The sequence below is a fragment of the Papilio polytes genome, unplaced genomic scaffold, assembly GCF_000836215.1.
Source record: "Papilio polytes unplaced genomic scaffold, Ppol_1.0 DF822845.1, whole genome shotgun sequence".
Taxonomy (NCBI): domain Eukaryota; kingdom Metazoa; phylum Arthropoda; class Insecta; order Lepidoptera; family Papilionidae; genus Papilio; species Papilio polytes.
In genome coordinates, this window is record NW_013526359.1 from 419,382 (window position 1) to 440,889 (window position 21,508).

A 21,508-nucleotide genomic window follows, 5' to 3' on the forward strand; every position below is an offset into this window, starting at 1 on the left:
ATTGTTTACATATTTAACCAACAAGCTAGAGGCCGCATCAGCCGAACCTTCTCCTTTTGGCCAAGAACTTTTATTTTTTTATTTTTATTACAGTTACTAATATGTTTTATAAGTTGTGTTGTTTTTTATAATTCTTTTGGTCAATAAATAGTGTTTTATGTTTTTTATAACAAACAATAAGACCGAATATTCCCTCTTTACGAATTGTTCCCAAAAATAGCTGTTTACAGTTTGGGAACCACTGATATATCTTATAAGGTCGCGGAATCGCGTGGAAGACACCGCGCGATGCGCCGCAGCGTTCAGCTGACGCAAGCGCGGTGAGGCAACTTGCATTACGTGTACTATACGTGCACACGCTGACCCAATTTACCCCAGCGACAACTTTAAAGCCAATGTCTGGCTTTCTTTTCAATATCTTATATGTAGGTGACACATTATTGAACGTGTCCCTTTTTATTTTTTTATCCTAAAAATTATGTCAGGTGTTGTAGTACATATCTCTATGGATATACTAGGATTTGCGATTCCGTCCGCGTGTAATACTAAAAAATAAAAATTGAGTTGCCGATGTTCTTCCAAACTATCCTCTACATATAAATCAAATTTGATAGAGTTTCGTTCAGCCGTTTAGGCTATAAACTCTAACAAACGTATGTCCATCTATCCATCAAAACTTTCGCTTTCATAATATTAGTATGATTATTATGATACTATGATTAAAGAGTACTCAAAGTCAAGATTGACATAAACCTAACCCATTTAGGAATAAGCCCGCTACACACTTTGGAGCAAAAGTTCTGGTGTAAAAGTACAAGTGAGTTAATTCATTGACTTAATCAGTTACTAATAAATGCTCGATTAAGAAACAAAACACAATTGTAAATCATTTGCATTAATAAAACCATGATGGAACTAATTATCAAGTCGTGTTCGGGAAGCGGTGCTAATTACTGCGAAGTTACCTGCTATATAAACGATGCGTTATAGCATATAGCTACTATTAATAACTAACGATAAGCAATCACGGCTGGGACTCACGCGAGCCAGAGATGCGCGGGTCGTCGACCCAGCCATGTGTAAATACTCAACCGGTGACGCTGCATACCATACGCATGCAATCGCATTGTAATTGGGTCCCCAATGCCTTAACAAATAAGCTCATTTTACACTAAGCTTTACTTGAAGTTATTTGCGAACAGTCGGCGCTAACATAACTCTTGTTCTTCGTTTTATTTCAGGTCTCGGACTCGACAAAATGTGCAGGTAGTTTTTTAATGTCACATTAGAATAACACTTTCGAATGCGAGACCTTTTATAGTAAATATTTGTGTAAATTCAGAATACCTTAGTTTGGTAGAAATTCAAACTTGATGACATCAAATTCAGCCGAGGAAATTACTTATTTAGTTACCAAATACACTCAGATTTTTAACATCTAAATATTTAAGATTTTGGTCATCTTAAAATGCGATAAAAACATCAGTACACAATAGTGTAGTTTTCAATTATAGTCTTCAATCATTGTTGCTAAAATTATTGACTAATTCAAACTCCGATTACTCGGAAAGATTCCATTGAATGACTTAATTTCATACTATTTACAGATATCAGTGCTAAATTTGTTATTCTAACTTTTTTCCCTGTGAAATATGATCACAGACACATTACGAAACTGTGAAGCAACCTGTTTCTATTAAATCCATTACAATTGATTTAAATCTCGTAATTCAATTTAAAATAGAGTTACGCTTCACCGCCTGCAATAACTAGTGTGAATTTGTCGTTTATAATAACAGTTAATATTGGAATACTAATAATTAATAACAGAACGTATGAAAAACAAGTTGTGAATTGTGAACATTCTATTAAAATTAGTTACCAATTCTCACTATTTATATCATTTATTCTAAATGTTTTTGTTGCTTATTAAGTTAAAGACAAACTAAGGAATAAACTAGAATATTATTGATAAGAAAATTCCACATTCTTTGTCGTCATATTCAGATTCTTTACATCAAAAACATAAAACACAATAATTCTCTTACGTAAAATTAAATAACAACAATAATTCAAATGGCAACGCTTAATAGATTTTATTTGATAACATTTTCCAACCTGCTAGCATTGTTCAATGTGAGACAGCATATGCCTGTTTCACACGAGGGTAGAACAGTGAAGCAGAGTAGTAGATAGTGCAGTATTGCTTTTGTTTAAACGTACAACATCGAGAGAGAACCATACTTGATAGATCAGAAGGTTGCATGTTCATATACGTCTGGGTCACCACTAAAGACACAAGCGTTCTTAATGCTTTATTGACAGACTTCCCAAAAGAAGGAAGTGCTCAATTCTTATGTATATATTTTTTCTTTTTTTATGTGCGTGCTACGGGATACATCCGTCATTCAAAAGGTAGTGCTTGCAGGTGGGTCCCATTTTTTTGTTTACATGTTTCCTTTTCTAACTACGTCTTACTAACCCAATCGAACATCATGGCTACCCTAGCCTAGCTTTCCTAGACAGAAGGGAAACACTACAATACAAACAATAGTAGTACTGTTCTGCCCTACTGCTTCCGTCCTCATGTGAAACTACCATTACGTAGTGAGTTAACTAATAGTGACACATCAGGCGAGGTGTCGCGTTGCGCAGTTTCGTCTGATTGAACGAATGTCCAAGTGATTAGGTATCGACATCATCTGGTCACGACTTCGTGGCGACTCAATGGTCTCCTTAACTTTCTACATCAACTGTTACGACCGTCAAATGACATTTATCAACTGACTATTCATTGTCTTTATTCGATTGAGCTGTAAGACGAACTAAAATGCTTGAACATAACCTCTTTGTGACATTCTATAATGTGTTAGAATCTAATGTTAACGTTTATCAAATTCTTTTAGAAAAAGCACGAAAATAGTATATAGTCTTAAACTATTGACCCATTAAATTACTAAATACACAAACACGCGAATCGAGTTTTAGAAACCTTAAACTTTAGAAGAACATTAAATAACGTTCAAAATAGTTTTAAAGGCTTGTAGTTTAACAATACGTCAAAATATAAAACATGTAATTGATCGATTACGATGATTAATTTGAAGATGCGCAGACATCGAGATTGACTTCGAAACTATTGCAAAAGATTAACAGCGAATTGACATTAAAGGATGAATTACATCAGTTAAATACTCGAATGAAATGTTTTTTTGTTAGTGGCCAGTACAGTAGTGAATGTTACATTATGGCATGACGAAGTGTATTACGGATATCAAGCTCGATATGGTTGCTAGTCTGCTATTGCACCTTTAACCTTGCACGTATCACTTTCAAAATACCGCATTCCACGTAGTTACTAGCGATGCAGGCGAACTAACATCGCGCCACTATTCTTCAAGACTTGGGGACACGTTTTGTTAAAATTATTACCTTTATAATTTTTTTTAAAGTATTTTTAAAGGACGACCGATTAACATTACTAGAGATATGAAACACTAAAGTATACGAGTCTTAAAAGAACATTTTAAATTTTGTCTACCACCGTCTATGCAGTTACGCAAATTACTTTACGTTAAAAAAGCAAAAGGCGTTAGGTGTGAACTTCCTGGATTCAAGGTCTTTGGATTTGAAGGCAGCACACTTTAATAGTCGAATTTAATTACACTTAACATATTTTATTTTACCTTTTCTTTTACCGTGTGCCAAAAAAGAAAAAAAATGATAAAATGTTAGTTATAGCTTCTATTAGCATTGTTATTAACGGGTCCTCTTGTTCATACTATGTTTGATTTCCGCTCATTGTATGCAATTGACAATTTAATACTTTGACCGTGAGATATTTATAATTTTAATTATGCGCATAAATTACGTGATAACAATTTACATTCATTGTTTAACAAAGGCATCATAAATGATGATTACGTTATTATTATTACATGATTTCATTTTAATATTACATTTCTGTTAGGACTAGGATAAAATTAAATTCAAGTAACTATTAGAAGCAAGAAAGCATGATAGAAAAGCATAAGTCTATCAAAATAAAGTAGAAATTGGCCATTAGAGTTACATTTTCCAAGTATTTGAAGTAAAATTCAATGCACATACCATTTTTACCACAAAAGTGGGGAACTTAATTAAACTAATTAACACAAATAACTATCAACGATTCAAATCACGGTATCGTGTCGCGACAAACTTCCGCCAGCTAGCACAAAAAATGACAAAATTACAGAGGAAAAAAAACCGTCACTGGTTGCGGGTGAAATTTTTGCTACAGGAAGTCGTGCACTAGAATATTTTCACTGCGTTAATGTAATATTATTAGTAAATTGTACTTTTATACATCAGAAAAATAATGGTTATCGGAAAATGACACGAAAAAACAAAAGTATTTTTCCTATAATGAAACTCTTTACCTGAATGCACCTTCTGATAATTTTTTGTTATGAAAAAAAGGGGGCAAACGAGCGGCGTGAACACCAAGGTGGTGTTGACGCCGATATTTAGAATATTAACATTATTTGACTTTAAAAACTGCAATGAATACCGATCAACAAGTACATTCTGAATAAACTAAAACATTTACAATTACAATTCTATTTGCCATCCAAATAATAAGACTTGTGTCTAGTGGGTTATGTAATGTTGAATTTACCTTTAAGAAAAGAGCGTACTCCCTTAGAGGCCGGCAACGCATCTATTTCTCTGGCGTTGCAGATCTCCGTGGGCGTCGTATAAAGATGCATTACGCGAACGCTCGATTGCCATCTTCTATTATAAAAAAATATGTTCATAAATATCTGTCAATCTCATATAACAGGGTGTGGTTGTTACAAAATGAGGCACAGAGCGACTGAGACAAACTATTTCCAGACTGGAATATCTACAACTTGTTACGAAACCGCTTTAATAAGTCGAATGATAATTGTAACAAGCTAACCTTACTTGTAATTAAAACACTACAATACTAATGCTAGAAAAAAAAACATTAGAAGGCAACAATCTCATTCATTGAGTGTAAATTGCTATTATTACTAGCTTCGCCTGCGACTTTTCTGCAAGGAATCAAAAGAATGGATTAAGTTCTACATCTCTTCAAAACTTAATGGAGATCAGTTAAACCTTTTTGAAGATACTTAATCATAAACATCCATCCATAGAGACTATAACAATATTTTAAACTAACTGTTGCTCGTGACTTCGTCCGCGTGTAACTAGAAAATAGTAAAAACACAGCCTATGTAACACATTTATATCGTTTTTAATGGTGCAAGAATTTTTGAAATCGTCCGAGTAGTTTTTGAGTTATTTCAATACATACAAAAATACAAATCGTTTCTTTTTACAATATTAAGTATAGATTAAATTTAATGTGAAATTCTAAAACCGTAGAAAAAAAAACATAACATAAAAAGGTTATTTAAATTAAAAGACGTGAAAAAATAATTTACATTCAATCATAATTCTGTATAATTTAAACCAAATGTGGTAATGTTAATACAGTAGTCACAGTAATTTGGCGGCAAACGGCGCAACCGTTGCATGTCTACGTAATTACGGCAAACTAGTGATTTACTGATTATGTTTGTGTTTCACAACACATTTTACTCAACACCATAAACAGTGTTAGCAAGTAACAAACATGAGATACGAAAATGCCGGAGCCACAATTTTAGTCCCATGAACTTCCCACCATGTTACTTATAAGAAAACAATGGGAAGAGAACGTGAATTTGACATTTTGCCTCCTTATAATATAATCAAAACCTAAATAAATTTTAAGAAAAAATATTTAGCACGGCAAACCCCTTTGCATTCTTTAAAAAAAAAACAACATACTACTACTCCATACTGCAGTTATGTTATGCTATTTTAATCGAAATTAACGTTATAAATAAACTACGTACAAAATACTTTAACGGTAAATATTTTACCTGCTACAGAAATTAAACTAAAAGACATCAACGAACACAAGTGACAACAACCTTTATGTCAATTTTAAGGCACAAAAGATAAGATCTCGTTTCACAATTTCCTGCTTTAAAGAACTTGGGTTAGCATTGCACATTTAAGTCAGATATTTCGTATCGAGCAATTATTAAATTTATAGGGTATGGTGTAAAATCCATGACACAAACTGAAGTCATTTTACAATACTTTTCACAGTTTTCTTGCAAAGATTGTTTTTCCACGTTGTGTTCGAAACTGTGTCACAATTTTTTTTTTGTAATAGGTGCCAAACCAATGAACGTAACAGTGGGCCGTGTTACGATTTTGTTTACTTTTTGTCAGTGGCTCACTAAATTCCGGCGGCGGTTTCACAATTATATTCGCAGTCACATAATAGCCTAGAACACCCACGTAAAATATAGACTTTTGTGATATTTCTTTAACCACTTTGTTAACACGATTTAGCAACGACCTTAATTTTGTCACAACACAATTATAAACACGTTAAAAAGTCTATGTTAACAATCTTACTTCTTAATAACTTTACAATTTGATTTATAATATAAATGCGAAAGTTTAGATGGATGGATGGAAGTTTGTTAGAGTTTGTAGCCTAAACTGCTGAATGGATCTCGGTGAAATTTGGTATACTTGTAGAGAATAATCCGGAAGAACACATAGGCTACTTACTTTTGTTTTTTTCAATACCACGCGGACGTAGTCGCAATCGAAATCTAGTATTTGATAAAAAATAACGAATTAATAAAATAAGGAGCTATACAAAAAGTTTCAATCTATCAAAGAATTCAAATCACTTATGAAAAATTATAAGCATGAATATTGATGACTAGCTGTTGCCCGCGACTTCCCCTGCGTGCAATTAAAACATATAGCCTATGTTACTCATAGATAAATTACTTTTCTAATGGTGATAGACTTTTTAAAATCCGCCCAATATTGTTTGAGTTATTTTAATACATACAAATCTTTCCTCTTAATAATATTAGTATAGAAAATCGCTTAAGCGCTGAATCTGATCAATTCTAGTTGTTTGGTAAGATATACATTATAATAAATAAACTTTTGTTTACCGCAATCACTCCTGACATGATCATACGGTCATAAATTTCTATCTGAGATAATGGTACGCTAATTTATAAAGTAAAAACTAAATTGCTGTCAATAACAAATTTAATAGTTACAGGGTAACATCATATTTATTTAAAACACTTGTTTTACTCTGATCTTCCGTTTGTAATTAAGTAACAGAAGCCACAACGCGACATTCGTAAATGCCGCCTAACGCCATTCCCACGCTCGGTATTCCGCACATACCGTGTCTAGTTCAATTATTGAACTTAGTACATTTTCCAACACACAATGAATCGAGACTTTTATCCGTGTTCTAGATTCAAAGTCGCACGCGACCATCAAGTGTTTAATAAATTGATAAAGTGGTCTGTAACGTTTGTGCCAACTACTAATGCAAATAGTTTCGTTTTATAAAACTACTAGCTGTTCCAGTGCAGCTTCATCCGCATGAAATTGTAAAAACATTATTTTATTGTCACCACTATCGTTACGATAATAACCTTGCTTCCTTAATGTTGCCAACTTGTGGTCCCTTTCCCACATTAAGGTATTTTTCCAATATATTTGCCCCTTAAGTTTAATACCAAAATATAGCCTAGAGCTTGTCGCGAGTGTATGACTTTTTATTAAAGAAAAAAATATTTATAAATATGCTGTGGTTGCTGACACCCTATGCCACAAAGTAGTGTGTATTTAATTTTATAGATATATAACAACATTCAAATATTCAAATGTATTTTAGATTAGTTCAACATATAGTTAAAGTTCAGGACTTAAATGCTGCTTCATTAATTGATCGCTTAAGGAGGAAAAACTGTTTCACAATAAGATAATAAAGTGAATTTCGAGTTCCGAATATAGTTGTCATGTAATTCACAGATGTTATTGTTAAACATAATACACGGAAATGAAATATTGATGGCTATCGAGGTGATCAAACAGTCAACCTTAATCTCATTTCATGGAGGCCGTATCTCAATAAAACAATCAAAATCGAATTGTGCGAAGGAACATAAGATTCGTCCCAGCCACTACAATAACTCAATTATTTTCAATGGCGGAAGCAACCGTGAAAATACGTTTGAGCTATCTTAAATTACGTTTAAACCTTGAAATACACACTACAATATATCTAAAAATAATTGATAAATACCAGTATAGTAATACGTAATCCTTTCACTTTATGTTTTGGTTTCCAAGTTATCTGTTAAGACTGAAAATGTATATGAACCTATGGAACAATTCAAAGGATTTTCACATAAGATGGATAATTTATGAGTACTCTTCACTCTCACTTTATTTAAGTTATTCCTTCTCTCGTTACCTTTATTGCTATATCATCCTAGTTTATCAAAATGTCAACTTATATACATACCTTCTCCATAATGCCTCCATAATTATTCTTTTATGTTAGTTCCTCTTCTTTTCATACGCAGAACATTTTATGATCAGGTGTAGCACGTATTCTAGCAATCTGTAAATGAAGATCAAATAGGTTACTATGTTAAACGGTTATTAATGTTGATCATTGTAGTTGAACAATATATGTTTCGCTATTGCTTATTGCTTGTTTGGAGGTCGGCGGCCGCAGCGTGAGGCACACGACCCCGCTGCGGCGCCTTGAGACAAGCTTTTTGCACCGGACAATTGTCCCAGCGTCGAACTAAGATACGCTTTCGTTTACATCTCAATAGACTGATTATATCCGCCACGTGGCAGCAAACATCTAAAACTGCTGAATTAATATTTCTACAGCAGACTACATTCCCCTCCTCAATTCTTTCCTATTCAATTACTACTTAATACATCAGTCACATTTAAATTGATTAAAACAAAAACGAAACATTCAAATTTTTCGAAAAGTTCACGAATAATTGTCAAGTGAATAGCTAAATGATTAAATCATCTCGTATTTGTTAATGCGGACTTCGGGCGATCTTTAAACAAACCGGTCGCTTGGCATTTGACTTATCAAATAGACATTGCCAACCGAACCTTAATCAGGTGAACCAAGTCACATTAATAAAATCTCGTTCCTAAATATGTTCCTATTATCATTCATTTTAATACTCTCGTATCAGTGAGATCATTGATTTATTTAGAATATAGCTCTAATTTTCAAGGCCTTACAAAATATCTATTCGTATGTGCATTTTGTTGCTTTTACATCTATTTACGTGACTTTTTCACTTGCATTCAGGTTTGTACAAAATAAACATAAGTATAAACTTATACCTTTCACGTTCCACACACTCTATTTATAATATTAGGCAGTGTACATGAATTTTGCAATAATAAACTGTTCAAATATTAAACTAATCAACAATTAGATTTGCAATTAATAATTGAGTCGCGAGATACAAAGAAATTACAAACAAAATGCACGTTATATAAGTTTCATAAGTAACCTTTGCTCAAATTTCATCAGTGACGTAATCACCAGGTGACCAAAATATCGACAATTCTTCGTCACAATAGATTTGATATTTCGCGATATCGCAAACCGTCTCATAAATTAGATACATGACATTTTCAATAAGAATCTTGACCTTATGACTTTTTGTGAGGCGTTTCATTAAAATAATGGAATACTATTATTATTAAACAGGTGTATTATTATCGTATAATAATACAATAGTATCTGATGCCTGTCAATGTTTGTTAATAACTGGTAATACTAAACTTTATTTTGTAATTTTCGATATTCGTTCTTTAATCCTTTGCTATGCGTTTTAATACCATATTAAATATTTGGTAATATTATCGTGTGTAGAGTTTCGCGATGACTCTCTCAGTACCGTCACGTCTGTATTGTGACGTCATGAGGCAATGAGTAGTTTCCACGCACGAAAAATATTTAAGAAATTCTGTGAATATCTTCTTGAAAATCAATTTAATGTGACCAGTAGCCGCCTATCTCTTAACTATCCGATTAAACCATTAACTCAAACGTTTAATAGCCAATATCTAATTTATATTAACTTTGTTTGAATAATACATTATTTATTATTATTTAATTATTATAAATATACTCGTAATGTTAATCGATAATTGATTATATCAAAACATTATACTCATAGCTACTCGATATTAATTATTTAAATAATATCGCATCACAAACTTGTTTTAAACCTAATACAACATAAAAAAATCAAATAAACATATCAATATTGACCCGGACATATGTACAAAACGAATAAAAGTGTTGTTCACGGAACATTACATTTAAAAAAATAGCAAAATACAACAGCTAGCTCGTAAAATATTTCCTTTTCTTATAACTCATAACAATTTTAAAATGTTTATGATACCTGCATCAGTTGATGACGTCAATAGAAGTCTCTAGAAATGTCTGCAAATATGACATTGCATACAGTAGTACTGTTTCCAACCTCATAAAAAAAGTTTTCAGAGCTACTATGGATCCATTTCACCAATATGTTCAAGCTCCATGTAATATGTTTTAATAACAGAACGCCCTAACAATATTCTCAATACAGATAATTATTAATAGACCTTAAAAAGAATAATCGATTTTTTTATCTCTACTTGTATAGAAACTTGGTATAGAAAATCTAAAAACCTCATAACTTTTTATTATCTGTGATCTTTCGTTGTATTTATAATCTCTAGACAAATTTTATAAATGGCTCCTAAATTTAATCTATATTTATTCTTCCAATTTCACGCTAAATATTTTGTTGGAAAGTATGTTAAATATCTCGCATTATGACATTTGAAATTTACAACATTGTATAATGATATAACACGACTAGTTCAAAACATAACACATAAGGTGTCATGGCGCGTTACAAAGTGGGACTAATTTATGTTCTTTGTCTACGTATTACGTATTCCGAATAACTCAGAAACAATAAATGGTATTCAAAATATACTATAAAAACATTTTTAAAGGGATAATTATAAGTGTACATAAAATAATTTAAGGTAATGTAATACAATAACCTCAAAAGTCGACGCTAGCTATAATTGTCTTATTTTAAAAATTATAATAAATACCATGTTTTAGAACAAGATACAATTAAACCACAAAACGGGATTATTTTGTCTTACTCTCCATTAAATTTACTTACTTGTTTTTGTTGTTTCTTGTGTAATTATTTTATATTTCAAATAATTTATAAGGTTATGTTGGTTGTAAACTCCATCAAATGAAGGCCAACTGAAAAGCATTTATAAAAAAATTAAAACCACATTATCGTATTAACCAAAAGAACAGTATTAAATAACTCACTTGATTGTTAACGTTACGACCGACGCAACAAGTACTGTGTAGAATTTAAATCAGTCCCATCACAATTAAGTAACGTAGCGTCTGATTTTTTAAATACCTACATTTAATTTAAAAACAGAAGCCGATCTCAATTTAACATAACGCTTCATTTTTAACCAGTGAACAGTTTAACATTTGTATTGTTTCCCGAGAAATATTTAATATCAAAATAATAATTTTTATTCCACAAACATAAAAAATACTCTAAAAGATAAATCACATAAAATTATATTCCACAAACATATTGTTCAAACTTACTAAAATCGTGTATTGTTCACAAATAGCGGACATTTTAAATCTTTGTTTTCTTTCAGGATATGGCCAGCCGGCTGTACTGGTGCTGGTGAGCTGGTGACGTGAGGTGGTGGGGCGACAGACACGATGCGGATGCACGGCTAGCCGACACGCTCTCACCGCGCACTACCGCTCACATTGAGGTACTATCCAATATCCACTATCCAAATTTTTTTACTATCCTTATTAAAAGATCTACGCAGATAAAATTGGTTTCGATTTCGACCATTTTGTCTTAGCACAAACGTAATTGTAGCGTTGAACTCAAATATTTTTTGTTACGAGAATTTTGTTAATCTATTTTTTACTTTTTGTTTACAAAGATTAAATTAAATGTATAAAGTACATTATTAATTCAACAATAGTATTATTAATAACTGTCAATTCAATTAATAATTCTAACTGGCTACTGTAAAGGTCGATGAAATATTGCATTAACCATCTTATTGTAATAATCTCCTTACTTGAAATTCAATTTGCTATTTGTCAATAAGAAATCTTTAATGCTGCAAGCAAACAATCATGCAGTTTTAATGACTTTGTAGGTTATTATTTGTCAGTTACATTTCACAGTTGATCTTTTAAATATAATAACAAATACGTATGTTATTACAAATCTTTGTAAAGGATTTTGCAATCTGTCGTACATTTGGCAAGTTTCACTCAAAGAACTTTAGATCAGATCGAAAACAATCTTGTGCAATTAGACTTTACTATTACTTGAAATAAATAATTAAAATTCTAACCTCCGATAACTAAAACATGATTTGCTAAACTATTACATAGTTAAATATAATTTAACTAGCTATTCTCGTGCGATTTCATCCGCATAAAATTATGAGGATTTTATTTTATTTTTTACATTTGTCAAATTACAAATGTTAAAATGACATGACATGATGACAATTTTGCTTCCTTAATGTTGGCAGCAACTTATGGTCTCTTTCTCACATTAGGGTTTTTATCCAAAATATTTACTCCGTAAGTTTAATGGCGTTAAAATATGTAGCCTAAAGCGTGACGTAAGTGTAGGGCTTTTTATTTAAAAAAGTATTATTCAAAAATCTCCTGTAATTGCTGACATCTTAGGCAACAAAGAAGTGTGTGTTTACGCTTTATTATAATAGTATAGATTAAAAGACTTCATTTTACAAAAGTCGTAGATTAATTAAGACATAACTAAATTTCTTTTCTTAGCTAATTAATATCTCATATAGATTGTATATTATAAATCAAATTGTACAAATCTTGCAAATGATTGCGATATTATCGAATATCATCAATCATTTGTACATCGAATACCAACTAATGATACGACTTTGAGCGTGCGCACACCTTTGACTAAACAATCGCACAACTATGCGATTGTCTGTTGTTTCACAGCGAATGCAACTGTTTAGTTTCACAACTAAAAATCGCGCACCTCCATATAGTCGAAGGAATCAAAGTGCGACCAAACAGTCAAGCGATAGTATAGTCAAAGTTGTGCGCGTGCTTATTATATACAAAACATTCGAAGTAATTTTGTCTGTACGTCAATAATAACACAACAATACTGAAATAACAGTAACACCTGAATCGCGATCGTCAATTCGTTTTGCTCCATTGACCAAGCAAAGTGCAGTTGAAATTTCGAACACATTATTTACAGGCCATCAATCAACAGGCTAAATATAGACGGAGTTTCTTTGTTGCATAGTACGCCTTTTGCAAACATTTAAGGAAATCATTTTGTCTTACGATTCAAATGTCCTTAGACGTTTAAATTAACTTTCGATGCAGTTAATATCCGTTTTAAAAAAAAGTAACAGTTATAAAAAAGACGGGGTATGTTACCATTTTACCCCGTCTTTTTTTAACTTTCTTTTGTGTCTTGTTAAATGCAATAAAAAGCAAAATTAATGATGAGCTGCAACACTATACTCTACTTATTTAGAATTTCCGTAATTATTATGTTTACGTTGAGAAGATACTCTTTCTCTAATACTCATTATCATCCAGTTGCCCTTATCCCTTACAGAGGGTCGGCACAGTATATGCTGCTCCTCCATACATCTCTATCAGCCGTCACATCTGAATCCACTCCTTTCTTAAGCGTATCCTCTTTCACACAATCCATTCATACTTTCTTCTGTCTTCCTCTTCCTTTGTAGCCATTCACATTCTATCTTAATACTTTCTCTCCTTCTCCAATATTAAGAAATAAAATTTTTCGTTATAAATATTAAGAATATCGAACGACCTTGATATGGTCATTTAATGTCTGCCGTTCACTAATACTCGATATCAAGTCATTCTTAAGAAAGACCTGTTAATCTTTATCACTAATTCGTCGATTTTTTATGACTTAATTTGACAATTAAATTGTTTATAACTAAATTTCGTATAAGAATAAATCAGTTTATAGTTTTAATAACATAGGAAAACATATACGCATACAAACTGTGTTGGCAAGACTCTTTGAAGTCAAACAGTTTGACGTTCACTATATTTTTATAATAACTGTTCATACATCATAATTGTAAGGTTTACTTACCTACTTTTGTAGAAAGCTTGCTTGTTGCTTGTTACGCCGGCCTTTTTACTGCACTGTGACATTTCGACAGTAACGGGATTATTAAAGGTTAATTAATAATAATAATTATTCTCTAATTATAAGTTTTTGCACGGGAAAGTATAGTTTTTTGCGCGTATTAAAGTGTTTTTGTATGTAGTTCAGTTGCCACTGAGAACTTAAATCAGTGAAAAGATTTGAGTGAGGTCAATCAATGTCTTCTTTCGCTGATTTTCTTAGACATTCAATCGAGTTTTTTAATTTCTCAGCAAATTATTGTTATTGATATTAATAATTTATAGAACGTAACATATACTAACTTCAACACAGCTGTAGCTAAACAAGAAACGTGATAGTATGGCATTTTTTTACTAATGATAAAAATGTTTTAATTATTTCCTGCATAAACAATGCGGATTGTAATCTATGCTTGTTACTTATGAAGCCGGTAATTTTATATCAGACCGATTAACCTTGGCTTATTGACATATATATATACTTTGAACTGCGAACAATTATATTTAAAAAAAACTTTTGTTTGTTCGCTGCTTGGTATAGTAAAGTATCAATTCAAACTTCTGCTCAGGAAAGAACTCTCGAATAAAGTTACTTGTATAGTTCAAACTACGATCAGTTTGTGGTTAAAGTTTACTTTATAGATTTCTTACCCAAGTATACTTTATATCTAAAATTTTTTAATTTTCCGATAGCTTTTCATTTGCAATGTTTTAAGTATTGCATGTAAAAATTTATGTACTATTTATTTTACACTTTAAAATTTTACCAAAAATATTATAAAAATCATTGAACTAATAGTTTAATTTAAACCCATTTTAACCAATAGTTATATTGTGTCTTAAAGGTGATAATCTCAGACCTCTTGCTAAATGTTATGTTTAAGATTTCAAAGAATTTTAATGTGTGTAATAAAATTGATTCGTGTATTATGAAGGTTCTATCTAAAGGTCTGTGCGGCGGTCGACTCTCTGTCGAGAGGCGGCAAGTCGGAGAGGCGGCTGGGAAGTGTAACGAAATGTCAAGGACGTTTGTATCAATAGTTGAAAGTCCCGCGCAGCATGCGGATAAATGTTTAAACACACATTCATCATTATTGTAGCCGTGGTTTGAAAAATAGCTGTCGTGACAGCCCATATCAATATTCGAATGCTATAGACCCGAGGTAATAGTGAACGAACACAAGTTTTTATTTCAATCACGTTTGAGGTCCAAAAAAATAATTAAAAGCCATGAAACTGTATTTAAATAATTACTAATTCCACTGTTCTAAAATGCCTACTTACTAATATAATTTATACCATGCCGCAGTAAGACGATTTTTAGATTTTTTAATTTCAATTTATTTGACAACTTATGCGTGACTAAAAATTTAAAGTTGTTACATTTCATCACCCACTCTAGGGTCAATGTCAGGTAATAAGCAATTATTAGTGTAACACATGTTTACAAGGAGTTTAACTCCAAACTAATTGGATGTTAATTGTTTTGAAACGTTATATACTCCGTTATTCACTACCTGCTTCATAAGATAGTCGACAAAAAATTAACGCCTCGAAATAATGAATTAGTATGAGCAAAAAAGATCGTTTTTTTATCTAATTCCGGCCGTTACGATGAAAGTAAAAGTTTGCCTTGCATAAGTAGACCTAGTTTTGTAAATAGCGGAATATTTAATGCAAGAACATTTTGCTTAAGGGCTTCAATTCAACAAAATATAGGTAGCTTAGCCTATACTTTGCAATTAAATGTTGTAAATGCTCGATCATTTAATTACAAAGTATAACGCCGTTCGATGTCTTTACAAGAATATTACCAAAAGATAGAATGCAGAAATAGGTGCCTATAAGACGCTAGGCTTGAAATCCTCAGACTACCTCGATCAATCACTAGTGAGTAAGAGTCCACGATGTTACAAGAATGTACCACGAATGCGAATTCTACGTGAATACAAATTTTGATACAGTTTTACGTAATTGAAGCATTCCATGTAAACGAGTGTCGAGTAAAAGCGGGTTGAATGCGTTCCGAGGTTGCGCAAGATTGCGCAGCGGCCGTCACGAGAGGCCCGCCCACCTGCAACGTGCAATTCTCTATGGTGTACTTACGATTTGGATCAAAACATACTATTATGTAACTACACTCGTTAGCGGATCATCGAACAAGATGAGACTCGTGTCTTCTTGACTAAGACACGCCTGTAAGCATATTCGATAGTGTGGTATCTTTACGCGTAGTAAATTGAACTGTGTGCTAGTAGCCAGATGTATCTCATTTTCTTATCAAGCGGGTGTTAGACTAAAATAATTATCATGCATAAGGTTTTTTGCATCAAAAATAAATGAAATTTTAGATATTTGGTACTATCGAATCTTGAGCAGTTCATTTAATTTACTGTGAGAAATTTATTAATTACAGTCAGGTTGGACAATCCCTCTTTCAATGTGTAAATTTGAATCGATGTAAAATTTTAATGGTGCTTGTCCCTTGCAATGTTGGTGCCTATTTCTGGCGCAAGAAGCAACATGAATACATTACCACATTCCGGTTTAACAGAATATAGTTGCAGTCTTTTAAAATATAAATACTTACATTTCGCTGGAAACATTTACTTGTCGATTTATGTGATGTCATCGGTCGTTTTATTGTCTACATTCACCTTATAAGTAAGGTTATTTTAATTGTATCTTAATTTTAATCTAATAATATCAGATCCTTAATACCAGTTTTTGTTAATGTTTGTTTTATTGATGTCCTTTTAAAGGTTTTTTTAATACTCGTTAAAAATTGTACACCGCACTGGTACCCAGGTACTATTGATATTCTACAGCTTAGAATATTTGTAATTTACCCTTGATATTTGGAGGAAAATGTTAAGTAGAGGACATAAACTGATCTACATATCTTTATCAAAAACAAATCATAAAACTGGCTTCGATTGTTAGTTAATAATATCTGATATGTCACCGGAGCAAGCTTTAGCATGTTCACTTGATAATAAAGAATCTATCACAGATTAAAAAGATTATTTAAATCAACGAAATATAATCTATGTTATACGAACTATTGCCCGCAAATTCGTCAGCGTGGAATTTAAAAAATGTAATTAACATAACGCAGGTTATTTTTTTAAGAAAATTAAATTTAAAATTATTTATTTTAAGAATATTTAAATAGGTTTTTGTAATAAAAGTACATTATATCCTATTCCAGACTGTAATGTATCCGTGTTTCAGATATAATCCAAATGTAAACACCCATTCCTTACCTTTTAACAAACATCAATCCATCTCACCCTACTTTGATTACGCCTTTTGTAATAAGTTTAAAATTACCGTGGCAAAAATAGATCTGTAGCTATAGATACTACGCGTCAACTCCACCGAGTGTTTTACTAAATGACATGTATAGTGACACTGTTTACCATTTGGCACGAACCCGACATACTGTTTGCATGCTCGTAGCTTACATACACACTCTTAATAGGTCGTCAATCTGATCCATTTAATGCAGATAAAACATGCCTACTACTACTTTCCGCGAAGAAAAACATTTTACAGTATGAAATTAACACTAAGACAATGTAAAACATTTAGCTTACTTATTTTTATCCTATAACTGTCATCTCAAATCATCATCAACTTGCCCTTGTCCCTTTTGGAGGGTCAGCACAGTTTGCTGCTCTTCCATACTTTTCTATCAGCCGTCATATCTGAATCCACTCCCTTCTTAAGTATATCCTCTTTCACATTTCATCCATACTTTCTTCGGTCTTACTCTTCCTTTGTAGCTATCCTAATTCATTTTTAACAGTTGCTGGTTTATGTCCCCATCGTCTCGTCAACTCATATTACCGCTATTTTACTATTATTTGAAAGAAATAAAGTGGTCTTTTATTTTTAGAGAAACGAACGAAAAAAGAAAGAGTTCATTATTGGAAATGAATAAAAATCGTCGAGATAAAGCCTTAATAAGCTGCATTTAGAAGTTACATCTTATTACAGAGTACACTAAAATGCTTTAGAGATTTGAATATCGGATAGAAATCATAATAACGTCCTTGGCATACAACAATCTGTTGGCAATGCGCAGTCGTCCCGTAGACATCACGCCCACTGGCCGGTTAATTTAGCATCCTGTATGATTCACTGTAATTTGTAAAACTACTAGCTTTCGCCCGCGACTCCGTCCGCGTGTAATTAAAAAAAAAACAAAAGTAAGTAGTCAATGTGTTCTTCCAAACTATCATCTACATGTATGCCAAATTTCATCTAGATCCATTCAGTAGCTTAGGCTACAAACTCTAACAAACATCCATCCATCTAAACTTTCGCATTTATAATATTCTATGATGAATATTATAATATTGTATGATCTGCATATGTGAGAAGAAGCATACGTAATGTTTATCATTACAGCATCCTTGGCAATAGTCCAAAGAGAGTAACGTCAACTAACTACACTAATATTAAATTTATGAAATCTGTTATTCTTCCCGATCAACTTAAAACTGTCGAATCGTATTAATATTATAAATGCGAAAGTTTAGATGGGTGTTTGTTAGAGTTTTTAGCCTAAACTGCGGAACGGATTTTGATGAAATTTGGCGTAGAAGTAAAGGATAGTCTGGAACAACAAATAAGTTTTTTGTGTTTTGTTTTATTTCGCGCCAAGAGTCGTGGGCGAAAGCTAGTTAATCATAAAAGTTATCCCACTAAAAGATAATCTATCAGTCCTCTAATGTTATGTATCTGATGAGTAGTATGTCAAACATTATCATGTTTTAATTTATTTTTACCTAAAAATTTTAGTTAAAGAACAAAGGCTTTTTTATATTCGGTCTGTCTGCACGAAAATTCAATAAGGCGTATTTTTTGTTCAATAATGTCAGATATATTTTTTAACTAAATGCAAGCATTATTACGCTTCTTAATGCTATGTTAGTCTGTATTAGCCGTTTTAGTACAAGTCTATTTTCCTCCTTTTTTATATTGGAGTGAATGTACCGCTTTTGTAGATGTCAAAAAGGACATAAAACTCGTTATCAACGTTCTTGAGAAGTAAGAACTTTGTATTAAACCTGATCGTATTAACTGCTATTTTATATTGGCGTTTAAATAATTTTATTATACTACCTGTAGCTCTCGACTTTTTAAAAATAAAGCTCATGTTGCTGCGGTAAAAATCCTTACAAAATTTGTCTATAGATTCAAAGATAACAAAAGTATTACGTTGAAATGCGAGTAAAAAACACCATATCTAATAAATGGGAAAGTTTAGATGGATGGATGTTTGTCAGAGTTTGTAGCCTAAACGGCTGAAATTTGGTATAGAGGTAGAGCATAGTCTAGAAGACCACATAGCCTACTTGCTTTTGTTTTTTTAATACCGCGCGGACGGAGTCGCGGGCGAAAACTAGTATCTAATAATTCAGTTGCAACATCTGAAGATTGAAATACCAGAGGTCATAATATTTATGCATTGCAATTTATTGACACAGAATACTAAACAAGAACATCGATATGACATTGTAGAAGACAGGCAGAGTACAATGCTGCTTTCACCATTGTCTATTCTAGAACTGATCACATTGTCACTAGGAATGTTGGACACGCCTTACATAGTTTGCATAACATAAACTATGATGTCTAACATCGCAAACACTGGAGCGAGGAACTTGTTCAACATCGCTGTAGCTCCGATCTCACCCTGACTTTGACCGGACAATGCAATGCCATTTTAGAGACTTACTCACTAACAAAGAGCACATACTCAAGATCATCTTGCTCTGAATTTAATTGTATACAAAGATCAACATAACTGGTTCTGCATGATAATATTATACCTACTGTAAGTTTCATAATAAATTATATTCAATCGCCAGCACAAATGTAGAATCACACAAGATATACAATAACGTCGATCTTTGCCACCCTTTCAAATAAACATTAGCACTCTGGACAACTTTATTCAATTTATCTTTGTGGCAATTAAAATAAGACACCTTAGTTTCAAATTTGAAAATGATAAAATTCATATTAGCATTATTTATGTTCCATCTATTCACGCACGTATTGACTTTATGTCTTTCAAAGTAAAACCTCTTGTAATCATTCTTGCAATACTCATTACTAAGGACTTCTTCTGTTTAATACTACGAATACCCATCACATACAAACAAAATTCAAAGAAACGAATTTACTAGCTACATCTTTAAATTAAGGCCGCTCACCTTTGACTAAACTATCGCACAACTGTGTGCGATTGTCGATTATTTCGCAGCCAGTTCAACTGTTTAGTTGCAGAATAAATATCGAATAGTGTGCGCACCTCCATATAGGAAAGGAATCAAAGCGGGACTAAAGAGTTCTGGGATAGTTTAGTTTCATAATATAATTTTAGAAAAAATAATTTCACTTAGATTCTGTATGGCCTAAATCAGTTCATAGATCATACCTTTCAAAACGTAATCAACACATAACACCATATTATTTTATAATCAAGAACACGTTCATTAAATAGCGTCGGATAGATATGATAGGCTACTTAATACTGTATGAAATAGCTTCAACCGGTTACGAAATGTTAATTATTGTGGAATTACTCTACTTCGTAAAGTTAATTACACTTTACAGTGTACTAAGTAGTAATTTGATCTTATTATTTTATGGCAGATACAAAACAATTGACTATCTAACACACTGTAACGAGAGAGAGAATTGAGTCAAAGCTCTATACTGATACGTGGATTTGAATACATATTTTTGATAACTATGACGCTTAAAAAATACTTTGATTGCAAATTATATTTTCGTTCGCAAGTGCAAACAGCCAGTTGCATCTAACCAATGGAAGGGAATAAGGAAGTACCGGATATGAAACAATTTGGTAGTAACAAATGAAGTACACACGGCCAAAGGAAGGCCATGGGAATCTTGATACCAAGGCGTTGATGCCAACTGGAAACGACAATATAATTCTTCATTAACACCTACAATTTAAACATTGTTATTATCGTGTAAAGGCCGTTTTCACGATTGAACGTGACGTACCGGATACAAGATCGGATACAGTTGTTAACTATGAAGGATTCTTATATTGATTTCCCGACGTGGAAATTATTTTATTTATAATTATCCGTTTGATTGATTTGTGCAGTAAAATTATTTCAACCTTCAGTTATTGTAATTCCAATTCTGGAAAACTTTAATCAAATAGTCTTCGTTTTTCATAAGAAAATTTTAGTTAATTATTTATAAAAAATCTTTAAAAGCAAGTAATTGTTTGTTATAAATCGTACTATG

General features: G+C 32.2%; 1 protein-coding gene across 1 annotated transcript in view; it reads left to right on the plus strand.

Moving 5' to 3' along the window:
* LOC106105540 (flocculation protein FLO11-like) overlaps positions 1 to 21,508 on the plus strand; it is a 37,253-nt gene that overhangs the window by 5,059 nt on the left and 10,686 nt on the right. Inside the window, exon 2 of the mRNA XM_013285913.1 lies at positions 11,656 to 11,778. The gene's annotated coding sequence lies outside the window, so the exon portion shown is untranslated. The remainder of the gene's footprint in view (positions 1 to 11,655; positions 11,779 to 21,508) is intronic.